A 10,696-nucleotide genomic window follows, 5' to 3' on the forward strand; every position below is an offset into this window, starting at 1 on the left:
CATGTTTCTTTTGGCAATTTGTGCAAAATTCGTGTTTTTTTTACGGAATTCTCAATTCTGAACGGATAATATGGCGGTAGCAAAATTTTGAAAAGTGAAAAAAGCATTTTGTGTAGGACCCGCTAGTTTAAATATTTATAGAATTGGCCCACATATTTTGTCATTTTACCAGTAGAAACCCGTTTTCCCTCGTCGTTTCTAATCTATTTAAAAAGGTAGCCCATTCGAAATTCTCACATTTCCCACAATTAACCTAAAGGAATAAAAAATTGTAGAAGACAAAGAGTTTCTAATGGCAACGAAGCTATTGTCTCTCACGTGCATACGCAAAGAGAGATTCACCGAGCGTTACCCTGTCCTTCGTAAACACCTAAACAGGTCTCGCGGAGGAGGCGATTTCCAGGGCGGTTTTCCGGGTTTTAGGGATGACTTGCTCCGCATGCGCACGATCCATCGAGAAAGAGATCAAGCGTCTCCCTGGAATTCACGAAGCCGTCATCGACGCCCTGAACAATCGGGCTCAAATCCTGTTTTACCTTTACCCTAGTATGTTGATTTGAATAACATTTTTCTTTGTTTCTTGCTTTTTATTTGAATTATACAGAGGTATTCTGGCCCCACAGAAGTGATCCAGACTAGTCACGTGTTGTCACGTGTCGGTCCTCTGTCCCTGGCGATGCCGAAATGTTAATTCCCCAGTGGCCGGGATTCGAACCTAGGTGGCGGTACTCACAGCTGTAAGCCCTTTACCACTAGATGTAGAATCCCCGGTTTTTTTTTTGTTTTTTTTTAAAAAAAGATGTTTTCACCTCTTTGCCGGGAACCCAAGCAATATAAATAGTCCCTCCCAGCGCGAATCGAACCCGGGTTGCGGAAGTTACAGCCGCAACCCCTTTACCGCTGACTCGTTGTGGTTTAACTGAAATTTAAATATCTGATCCTTGTTATATAACAGTGATATGTGAATCGATTGAGCTGTTTTTGATTGTGGTAGAGTAGAGATGAGGAATATTTATTAGGTTCTGAATTATTTAAATCATCACAGATGTGGAGATTTATCCCACTCAAAAGGCTCGCTCAACCTTTACCCCCTGAGATGATTCCCTCCTCCTACCTGCTGCAACTCTAGAATCCGTGCTATATCTGTACTAGAAACTACTCTGCAATTGGGATATACTTGAGACTTTAAACTATATTCTTTCTTATACATCAGTCTCACTTCACCAACCCCTATGTGCCCCCCGCCAGCATCCTTTCATTTTCCAACTTGTTCCATGAGAAAGAGCCATCAAAACTTTCTCTAAATAAATTTTCTTGACACTCTTTGATTCTCTCTTCTTTTCACTTTTGATTTTCCCTAGAACTCTTCACTCTCCAAGATGTCATTTATTCAACTTCTCCTTTGAGTGAATATATTAGCAGTAGACCTAAACGATTTTTTTCCCAATCAAAACTCTACTTAGTTTGCTTTTGTACGCTCCTTATTACGCTTAATTTGCTTTATAAGAACCAAAATGAATTTCTCTCTCACAATGGATGATGCACTCCCTCCCTTGAGCTACTTGGTAAGGTGTTAAGATAATAGGTTTCATTATTTATTTTTCATCTGGATTATTGTATTGGTAGGTCGAGACAATTCGTGAGACTATCGAAGACGCTGGATTCGAAGCATCGCCGATAGAAAACTAGGCAAATGAGAGGTCCAGGCAAGTATGCAGGATAAGAATAAACGGTATGACTTGTACCTCCTGTTCTTCAACCATTGAAAGCGTACTGCAATCACTTAATGGTGTACAAATAGCTCATGTTGCCTTAGCAATTGAAGAAGCTGAAGTTCATTATGATCCCACCCCTCCTGAGCTGTGATAAACTACTGGAAGAGATAGAAAATGCTGGATTTGAAGCTGTACTCATAAGCACAGGCGACGATGTGAGTAAGATTGATTTGAAGATTGATGGTGAGTTTACTGACGAATCAATGACGATAGTTGAAAGATTGCTTGAAGCACTTCCTGGGGTTCAGAGTGTTGAGATCAAAAATGGAAGTGATAAGATTTCTGTTTTGTACAAACCCGATGTGACAGGGCCAAGGAAATTCATTCGTGTGATAGAGTCTACTGTCTTTGGTCAAAGTGGTCACATCAAGGCAACAGTATTTTCCGAGGGAGGGGTCGGCAGGGAATCTCAGAAGCAAGAAGAGATCAGGCAGTACTATAAGTCGTTTCTCTGGAGTTTGGTTTTTACGGTACCTGTGTTTTTGACAGCCATGGTCTTTATGTATATCCCTGGAATCAAACATCTCCTGATGTATAAGGTCATCAATATGCTTACCATTGGAGAGATCATAAGGTGGCTTTTGGCTACTCCTGTCCAGTTTATCATAGGCTGGAGATTTTATGTTGGCTCTTACAAGGCTTTACGCCGGGGATCGGCCAACATGGATGTTCTGATCGCTCTGGGAACAAATGCAGCTTATTTCTATTCGTTATACACTGTTTTAAGAGCTGCAAGGTGTAGATTTCTTTGAGACTAGTGCCATGCTCATTTTGTTTATCATACTAGGAAAGTATTTGGAGATTATGGCTAAAGGAAAAACATCTCAAGCGATCGCAAAGCTTATGAATTTGGCACCAGACACTGCAATATTGTTGACTGTGGACGAGGAAGGGAATGTGACTGGTGAAGAAGAGATTGATGGTCGACTGATACAGAAGAATGACGTGATCAAGATCGTTCCTGGTGCTAAAGTTGCTTCGGATGGTTGTGTCATATGGGGACAAAGTCATGTGAATGAAAGTATGATAAGTGGAGAGGCAAGGCCAGTTGCAAAGAGAAAGGGTGATACAGTAATAGGAGGCACTTTGAATGAGAACGGAGTTCTTCATATTAAGGTTACAAAGGTTGGTTCAGAGAGTGCTCTTGCACAGATTGTTCGACTTGTTGAGTCCGCACAGCTGGCCAAAGCTCCAGTGCAGAAATTGGCTGATCGGATTTATAAGTTCTTTGTTCCTCTGGTGAGTAATGTAACCTGTTGAAATTTAGTTTAGTCTTTTAGAGGCATGACTACTTTTTAAACTCACTGGTTTTCAATGTCGCAGGTAATTTTCCTCTCGTTCTCAACTTGGCTTTCCTGGTTCTTAGCTGGGAAATTGCATTGGTACCCTGAATCCTGGATCCCTTCTTCAATGGATAGCTTTGAGCTAGCTCTTCAGTTCGGAATATCTGTCATGGTCATAGCCTGTCCATGTGCTCTTGGGCTGGCTACTCCAACCGCTGTTATGGTTGGCACTGGGGTTGGTGCATCCCAAGGTGTGCTGATAAAGGGTGGTCAAGCTCTAGAAAGAGCACACAAGGTTTGTTAAGCTCTTGCAGTGTAACTTATTATATTATACGCGATCAAAGGTTTACTGTACCATTTTGATTTTTAGATGATGAAACCTAATAGTTTGAATGATTGTGTAGGTAAACTGCATTGTATTTGACAAGACAGGAACTCTCACGATGGGGAAACCCGTTGTTGTTAAAACCAAACTCCTGAAAAATATGGTACTTCGAGAATTCTATGAACTTGTAGCTGCAACTGAGGTAACCTCTTGTAACCATCAAGCACTTATACAAACTCGTCGCATGCATCAAAACCGTTATCCTCGTGATGATACTATCTTTTCATCAGGTAAACAGCGAGCATCCATTAGCAAAGGCGATTGTTGAATATGCAAAGAAATTCAGAGATGACGAAGAGAACCCTGTGTGGCCTGAAGCCCATGATTTTGTGTCTATCACGGGAAACGGAGTGAGAGCAACCGTTAATAGAAGAGAGATTATGGTGGGAAACAAGAACCTTATGTCTGATTATAAAATTACTATATCAGCCGATGCTGAGGAGCTGCTAGCAGAAGCTGAAGAGATGGCCCACACAGGAATCCTAGTGTCTATATATAGACAATGAGTTAACTGGAGTTCTGGCTGTTTCAGATCCTGTAAAACCAAGTGCTCGTGAAGCCATCTCAATTCTAAAATCCATGAATATCAAAAGCATCATGGTAACTGGTGACAACTGGGAACTAAACCCGAGCAAAAAGCAGAGAAAGTCAAAGAACTACAGGTATGATAAAAGCTCCACAGTAACTATCTCTGGATACAAGATTGAAAATGATAAAAGCAATGATTTTGCAGGCTGGGGGCCATGTTTGGCAATGGTTGGAGACGGAGTCAATGACTCACCTGCTCTCGTGGCAGCAGATGTAGGAATGGTTATTGGTGCAGGAACCGACATTGCCATAGAAGCAGCTGATATTGTCCTAATGAAAAGCAATTTGGAAGATGTGATCACAGCGATTGATCTTTCAAGGAAAACGTTCTCAAGGATCCGTCTCAACTACGTATGGGCTCTCGGGTATAACCTCATGGGCATACCTATCGCTGCTGGGGTGCTTTTCCCATCTACTCGGTTCAGGTTGCCTCCATGGATTGATTGCAGGGGCTGCAATGGCTGCTTCTTCTGTTAGTGTTGTGTGCTGCTCTCTCTTGTTGAAGAACTACAAGCGGCCTAAGAGGCTTGATAATCTGGCCATCCGTGAGATTCAAGTGAAGCGGGTTTAGAAAACCGAACTAACCAATAATAATTTGATGAACCATCAACCGGTACCATAAATTTCTACATGATTTTGTATAATAAGAAATTCACGTGATTGATTCTCTGGATTGTCCTCATAATATGTATCATAGTCGTTTCAGCTAGTGCATTAAGCCCATGAAGTACTTAACTATGTGTCTATGAAGACGGCATGAATGACCACCTATTCGGGTTCACTTCTTCTCCTCCTGCTTCTGATGGATCTTGAAAAGTATATTGTTATTTTAAGGGGATACATTATTACTATACGTTGTCTCCGAGTTTTTTGAAAATGGACTAACAGATTAATGTTTGGTAAACCTTAATCATGTTAGCCATATCCCTTTTTCTCTGTCAAATCTCTTGTGGAAGATGTTCCCAAAACAGCGCAACTACCCAATTGATAAATTGGCCTTATCTAAAACACTAAGGCATTGTTGTCAACTAAGAGCTTGATTGGTTTTTATGCTATCCGATTGTGGGTTGTAGCGGTAGTGGTCGTTAGCATTTTACAACAATTACATATCGCTTAGAACCACTATAAATCTCTCAAAATCAAAATCTGGACCCAACTGGTATTTGTGGTTTAGAGACAATTACGGGTGGATAAATAAAAATACCATTTAAAAAAACTTTTCTAAATATAAAATAAAATATTTATTTAATGTTCTAATTAATATGTTATAGCCACAAATTATATATATGTTATTTTTCTATATACAGTGTAAACTCTGTAAATTAATATTCGATAAATTAATATACTATAAATTAATAAAAAAATTTGTCCCGATTAAGCCGGCTTAAAATATGACACAAATAAACAAAATAATAAGATAATATTAAAATCATAAATTAATAATATATATATATATATATATATATATACATTTTAAATAAGTACAACATAAACATTATATTGTTGTATCCACAACGAAATTATCTCTATTTTTCTTAATTTTTAATATATTTTGATAATATAGTAAAAAATTATATCTAAAACCACATTTAAATTCTATGAAACACAAAAATAAAAATCAAATAATAGAATAAAACAATATGAAAGTCTAATTTCTACAATTTGGTTAATATATATACGGTAAAATGAACAATTTTCTTATTTTATAATTATAAATATTCAAAAATAGAAAAAAATCTAAAAAGGAAACTTTTTGTAAATTAATAACTCTATAAATTAATAAAATATCATAGCCCCAACATTATTAAAAGACTTTTAAACAAAAAAATATTTGTTATAATATTTAGACATTAATACATATATACATATATAAACTAAAAAGATAATTTTAAATATCTAATACTCCATCAGTTTCAAAATTATCTATATTTTGAAACAAAATATTTCTTAAAAATCAAACTTTTACATTTTTGATGCATTTTTATTATCTAATAAATAATAAATTGTAAACTTCTAAAAAATTTGATTATTTTATTCAATTTTGATTGGCTAAAACTTGGAAAATAGTTAATCACAACAATAATATATTTATAACCAAAATTAATGTGTGAGAACGCCGAAAAATACATCTTTTAATTTGAAACAAAATGAGTATTCATCTTCATAAAGAAACAATTTTTATTAAATTACAGTTTTATATTTTACTATAATAATATAATTTTTATATTTTTCAATTATATAATGTATTATGAATTTATTATTAAAAATTTGTGGCATATAATTGTTAACCAGTTATAAATATTCTACAAATACATCAATTCCTAAATGTTGAGCTAGTCGCACATATCCCTCGATAACATTTAAAACCACAAACATTCGCATCCGCAAACTTTCGTAACCGTACGTCCGTAAACTCTCGTAACCGTACCCGCACCCGCTGCCTTAAACGAGGTCCTAAATTATAGACATTAGTCCAATTAGTAACTACTACCTTATTAATAAACTATCTCTTGAGGGACTCGAAATATACACGTTAAACTCAATTAATATTGAAAGGCGCTAAGAGGTATTAAATTTACATGATATTAACATAGATATTAAATTTACATGATATTAACATAGATATATAGTATACTTTTAATATGGATATTTATTAAATGAGGTTTCTACTCATATTATTTTATGATTATTTGCATATTTGTGTAACAAAATTTTATACCAACGATTTTTTTTAATGTGGAATGTTTAGTGGTTTCAATAATTTATAATCATTTAAAAAAACAATGAAGATTTCAAAATTAAAATATTAACTTTTCAATATATGTTCAACGCATATATGAAAATATAAGTACGTATTTTCATATGATGTATAGTTTAATTTAAACGATATGAAATATATATATTAACAAAAAACCTACTAAAATAAAATTATTTATTCCTATGATTTTATAATCATTGTATCTTATTATAGAAAAAAATTTAAACCTTGATCACAAATGTTTATGTGAGACTTTTAACAGTTTTAGTAATTTATACTCGTTTTGAAAAATTCAAAATACAACATATACAAAAATATCTAAATTTTTATTATATGTTTAATGTAATTGTGTATTTTATTTTAATAATAAACAATTAAATAAAATGATAGAAAGTGTATAGATTGTTAGCAAATCTTTATTAATTAAAATCATTAATTGTCATATATATCTTAATCACATTAGGTAATTTCATAGGTTTTATTAATTGAAAGAATATATAATAATTCCATTTTGATAAATGAATGATCCATAATGGACATACTATATAATATAACATTCCCTAGCAATTTAATTTTGGACTAACAAAATTCTCAATTGATTCTAAAGCCGCCACGTAAGCAAAATTAACATTCTAATTACGTGACAACTCAGCAGGACACTTTTTTAACTAGTACAAACTACAAGTTATAACTTTTTAAATGTTTCTCTATTAATATATAGGGGATTCACATTCAAATCCAATTACATCAAAAATTATCATATTTTGTAATTTCATATTTCTTTTTTAAAAAAATCCTTTACCTCTTTGGCTCTTTCTATAATTGTTTGTCTTTTCTTGTTTAATACGATTTTCTCTTTCACGTTGGTATTAATATAATAAAAAGGGCTTATTTGTGTAATAGCCATATTTGGAAGATAAATTAGGTAAATAACAATGATTTTGACATAATGAAGAAACTAACATTTACATCATAATTCATCCGGTTATACCCTTTCTCTTCACCATTACTCGGTAAAAACGTTCTTTATGTATCCACGTAATCCATATAATATATGGCTAAGTGTGCATAGAAACTATTTCACATGAAAGAGAAGGAGTCATGCACGTCACACGTTTATTGACTACATAGATATACACTGAATGTTTTATTCGACATGACCAAAATAGTATAGAATTAAAACTCCGTACACAACTCTTAAATATTAAACATTACTCCAACTCCTAAATACTAAACCCTAAATTTCAATCACTAAACCCAAACCCAAATGTAAACTATAATATATAGTTATAATATTTTGAATAAAATTAAAATCTGAAATATTATATATTGATAATCACATACATATACACCGAATGTTCTATTCCACATGGTCGAAGTAGTATACGATTATGACTCCATTCACAACCCCTAAATATTGAACATTACCCCAATTCCTAAATAATAAACCATAAACTCCAATAATTAAACCTAAATCCAAATGTAAACTACAATATATAGTTATTATATTTTGAATAGATAAATCTGAAATAGTATATACTATTTTATAATGTTAACTATACCATATAAAAATAAAAAGTGGAATGGACTTGTGAACCAAAATCATTTGTGTGGATGTGGTTAACGAAATGTTAAAATTGAGTTTGTAAATCATTTGAGTTGTGTTTATTTAGCAAAAAATCACTTGTGTCAATGTTTTTAACGTATAAACCAATATTAATATCAATGATACAATTTCAAAACATATATCATTTCATTTCTATTCCATGTAATGTAGAATAGAACAAAAAAAAGATTATCTTCCCCGATCAAATTTTAGGAACTAGTAACTGATGGTCATGGAAAAATAAATGAATCCAACGGCAACAGAGAGAAGATGGATCTTATGGAATAGAAACGGTTTGTTAGTATCCGCCGCTGCAACTTCAACGCCGTCCGGTGGGGGACGATGTCACAAGAGTAGAAGAGGACGCGAGTGAAAATAGTGAAGAGGAAGTCAACAAAGATCTGGAAATCAGGCAGATGTGTCGCTCTGGAGCAAATCGGCGCTAGAGAATCGTCAAATACGAAGAAGTTACCGAAGGAAGTAAAAAGAGAAGATGTGAAGTCGGGTAAGCCACGATTTACTTTTTGAGGTTAATAATTAAGAATTTTAATTATTTTTCATCAGGTTGCGCCGGTTGATGGAAATGGTAACACTGTATTATTATATAAATGTAACGGCGTGTATAGGACCGTTAGGGGAATTGGTTACTCGGTGAATTAGGTTTTTTTTCCTTGTCATACAACCCAATTTCCCTAATAAAAATAGGGTTATTAAGGGTCACAATAGTTGACCATCATCTCTTTTGACTTCTTTGGCATTCATCACCTTCCAGTAATTAAAAACTAAGAGCATGATTATTGGGGGGTTATTAGAGTGGGGTTCTTAGCGGAATATAATAACCCGTCTCTTAACTTTTAACTAAAAAGACTAAGAACTGGCTTTTAAATAAATTCCGCTAAAAATCTCATCCTAAAAACTCCCAATAATCATGCTCTAACAACGCCAAAACGTGCAGACTCATTGGTTGATCATAAAATACATTTACTAGCTGGACGTACGTGCATGTCACTCAACCAAAATATATAAAACGTTACACACAAGAAAAACGAAAAAAACAACCAAAGAAGAAAATGATGATCTCGGTCTCAAATAGACGACCAAGAACATCCAAAAAGACAGAAACAGAGAAACACGATAAATCACTTAAAGATCATCGTAATTTCTCTAACAGCATATGTTCGGTCTTCTCTAGTTCAGCTCTCTATCTAGTTCCTCTCACGATTATTTTTCTCTTCTTGATTTATCGTGTCAATTTCCACCACCGTTATCTCCGGTAACGTCGTTCGTATTTGCATCCCTTCCCGGAAGCTTAACGATCATTACTGTCCCACAGCCGGTTCTCATCAGCCAGGTTTACATGTACCGGTCAGCAATATCACTAAACTGTTTAGTGAAAATGTTATAAGAAGTGAAGAAGAGAAGAGTGTTGTTGTTCTTGATGAACGCGGAGAAAAGAGTTTTGAAAAGAATCAAAGCTTCTCCACTGGAGAAAGAGTTTCCAGCAATGATAAGAATCTTGATCAAGATTTCTTTCAACCTAAGAACGAGATCAACCCGAGTCTTGTCGTTGATTGGGATTCAGAAACCGGCCGAGAAGAACCATATAGATATATCATGCCCAAGGATGAAGTCGAGGAGAGTGGTCTAAAGGCCGTGAACAAGCATCTTAAGATGCAAAGATCTTGGCTATCGATGGGAAACTAATACCGTAAAATAGTATTAAAGTAGCCACAAATCCAATGTTCATAAAACACCGATTTGACTCACAATGATAAACTCCAACTACAAGTTCGGAGCTCAACAAACTGAGATTTTCCGGGAAAGTTTCAGAGAGAAAATAAGAAGAAGAGAAAATACAATAATACTTTTTGATACTCATCTAACAAACTCTGCTCTCCTTATAACGAAATCAACCCATTCAGTTACGCAGTTGACCCGAGAGCTGACGTGGAATGCTGACTCAGCCTCTTCTTCTATTCTTCATTTAACTATATCAGAGCACATGCAACGCGGGATGTAACCTAGTTCTTAGCGCAAATCCTTAGGAAAATTAAGATAAAATACAATTATTAAATTAGCCACCAAAAGAAAACACTCCTAATTCCGACGGAGCTTCCGACGGACACCAAGGTCGTCGGACATTTGCGACGGAATACTGACAAATTTCCGACCAAATCCAAAAAAATGAAGTCGTCGGAATTCCGTCGGCCATTTCCGACGGAATTCCGACGACATACGGTTCGTCGGAATTTTCCGATGACTTTTCGACGACATTCCGATAAAAAATGTAACCGTTGTAGT

The 10,696-nt window shown here is 34.8% G+C and overlaps 2 pseudogenes; both read left to right on the top strand.

Annotated features, from left to right (window-relative positions):
• The first annotated feature begins 261 nt into the window (after positions 1-261).
• Positions 262-4,736, top strand: LOC106337564 (annotated as a pseudogene).
• A 4,242-nt stretch (positions 4,737-8,978) lies between these two features.
• Positions 8,979-10,696, top strand: part of LOC106338437 — a 15,089-nt pseudogene continuing 13,371 nt past the window's right edge.

Source organism: Brassica oleracea, chromosome C4 (genome assembly GCF_000695525.1).
Source record: "Brassica oleracea var. oleracea cultivar TO1000 chromosome C4, BOL, whole genome shotgun sequence".
NCBI lineage: Eukaryota > Viridiplantae > Streptophyta > Magnoliopsida > Brassicales > Brassicaceae > Brassica > Brassica oleracea.